Consider the following 2,879-nt stretch of genomic DNA (forward strand, 5'->3'; position numbering starts at 1 on the left):
GCTTACAGGCTCAGAGGTTCAGTCTAGTATCATCAAGGCAGGAACATGGCAGCATCCAGGCTGGTACAGGAGGAGTTCTACATCTTCATCTGAAGACTGCTAGCAGAATACTAGCTTCCAAGCAGCTAGGATGAGGGTCTTAAAGCCCACACCTGCAGTGCCACACCTACTCCAACAAGGCCACACCTCCTAATAGTGCTACTCCCTGGGCTGAGCATATACAAACCATCACATACACATTCTTTTCAAAGCAGTATCCTTGAAGAAAGGAAGATATTTTATTCAGGAAGCACGTGTGTGTGTGTGTGTGTGTGTGTGTGTGTGTGTGTGTGTGTGTGAGAGAGAGAGAGAGAGAGAGAGAGAGAGAGGAGCGTGTCCTGGAGGCAAAGGAAGTCAAGGATGTAGGAAAGGCAGCCACCATACTCCCAGCCCAGCCAGGCTTAGTGGCTCAGAGCTATCATCCCAACATTTGGGAGGATGAGGCAGGGAAACTGCAGTGAGTTTGAAGTTGCAGGACGCTATAGAGTTTGAGACCAACTTGAGTTAAAAGAGTAAGACCCAATCTAAAATACAAAACAAAAGCAACGAACGTAGGAAGCTCCCAGTGATGTACTTCCCGCATGACCTCACTGCCCAGAGCTTCTATTACCTCACAATAGCCCATCAGCCCTGGATGAAACTTCTAGTACAGAGTTTTGGGGAACATTTAACATCAGAGCAGTAACACTGTACAGGTAATCTGTACAAGGTTTCTTTCGGAGATCAAATATACACATACTAAGTTTGTATTAACAATTGTGCAACTCTGTAAATACATGATAATCAATAGGAATATATACCTTGAATAAGTGAACTCTATAATTTTTTATATCCAAGCTCCTTTAGAATATAGTGGTAAGATCAGGTTGGTTTGGTCAGCCTTGGTATCTGTGAAGACTTGAAGGAACCACAAACTCTGCTAGGTAGAGTAGACAAGAAAATGTTCCAGACAAAGACAAAAAGGACACAAAGGCAGAAGGGAGCTTGGGAAAGCATGACATAGCTTCTTAGTCTTCAGCAATGCAAATCAGAAACAGGAGAGTGGAGGGCACTGAAGAACAAGACCAAGCCTGTTTTGGGCAGGCAGGACCAGATCATGAAAGGATAGTGTTCCATGAAGAAAAGGGAAAAACGGGAAAGAACAGTACTTTCACAAAGAACATTCTAGATGGGGAGAAAGCGGGAACTGACCTAGAACTAAGTAAAACACATTTTAACCAGAAAGGAAAACAGTAGCCAAGTCTAGTGCCCCGCAGTGGAGTGCCCGCTCTGCTGAGCCCTACCTTGAAGAAGCCCCTTGGGTCATTGAGGTGGACACCATCACCCTCCCAGCAGATGACACCCTCTGGCTTTGCTTCCTCTTCTGCTGCCCTATGCTTTTCCAGCGCCACTTAACACATGGCACTTTTAAAATCTTTTGAAAAGATTCTCTCTCCAGCATGAGAATGTAAGCCCATAAGGATTGGTTAATTTGACATTTCCCTTGTGTTCTGAGACCCTCTGGAGTCTCTACTTGGTCGACTCTCTCCTTACTTGTTGAGCCAATGGATACATAAGAGAATTGAGCCGCATAGAAGTAACTTGTCTGTGGAAACACAGACAATAAGTTGAGCATAATAATAAATTGACTCATCAACCACCTTTTTTTTTTTTTTTTTTTTTTTTTTTTTTTTTTTTTTTTTTTTTTAAGTATTTATATGTAAGTATACTGTAGCTGTCCTGGAACTCACTCTGTAGACCAGGCTGGCCTCGAACTCAGAAATCTGCCTGCCTCTGCCTCCCAAGTGCTGGGATTAAAGGCGTGGGCTACCACTGCCCGGCAATAATTACTTTTTTAAACTACCATGATTACACCGGAAATGGAATATTCCAGGCCAGGTCCCCTCCTGGGACTATACTCTGGCAGTGGGAATAGGGAGAATGAATTGCCTGGATTTGGTGCTATATTAGATGTCAAAAAAGATGCAACCTAGGATTTTAGCTTCTAGACTGGGCAAGTAGTGCACTTTTTCAAGAAAAATAAAGACCTCGGGTTAAACAGATGTGGGAAAGTGGAGGATTTGGCAAGGGATCCCTTTTCACGATTTCTTGGGATTCCTAAATAGTGTTAATACAATGCAACAAGTAAATCTAAACTTCCAGTGGGGACCGGGGAGTTGGATAGAATGACAGAAAAGAGCTTAACTCTGAGGTAAGCAAGTATTTAACACTTAGGGTTTTCTTTTTTGTTGTTGTTGTTGTTGTTGTTTGTTTGTTTGTTTTTGGTTTTTGGTTTTGGTTTTTGACTTAGAAACAAGATGCTGCTATGTAGCCCTGGATTGTATTAAACTCAGAGCACTTCTCCTGCCTCAGCGTCGCAAACAATGGGATTACAGAAGTGCTCTGAGTTGGAGCAACGTTGGAAGGCAGACACTCAAACTCTGCGAAAAGCCCTTGACTAAGCAGGCTACTTCGTTCTTTCCAAATTTTCTAGACGGTGGCTATCGCTTACACAAGTGGCCACCAAGTGTGGAACGTGGGTAGCACCAAGGTCAGGGTGGGTCAGGAGGGCGCGAAGGCACCCGGCAGCCGTGCTCGCTCGCGCCCCAACGACTTCCCAACTCCCGGCGCGAAGCCTCCGCGGGCCACGCGTGTCCCGCGACCTCCAGCCCACAGGGGGCGCTGTGAGCCACCAGGTGCGGCCACGGCGCGAGCGCGCGGTTTCCCCCTGGTGCGCATGCTCGCCACCGCTGCAGGCTGACTTTTTTTTTTTTTTTTTTTTTTGATTTTTCTTTTGTTTTTTTTATTTTTTGGTTTTTAAAGACAGTTTTTTTTTTTTTTTTTTTTTGATTCTAGAGTTG

This window comes from Mus pahari, chromosome 22 (assembly GCF_900095145.1).
Source record: "Mus pahari chromosome 22, PAHARI_EIJ_v1.1, whole genome shotgun sequence".
NCBI lineage: Eukaryota > Metazoa > Chordata > Mammalia > Rodentia > Muridae > Mus > Mus pahari.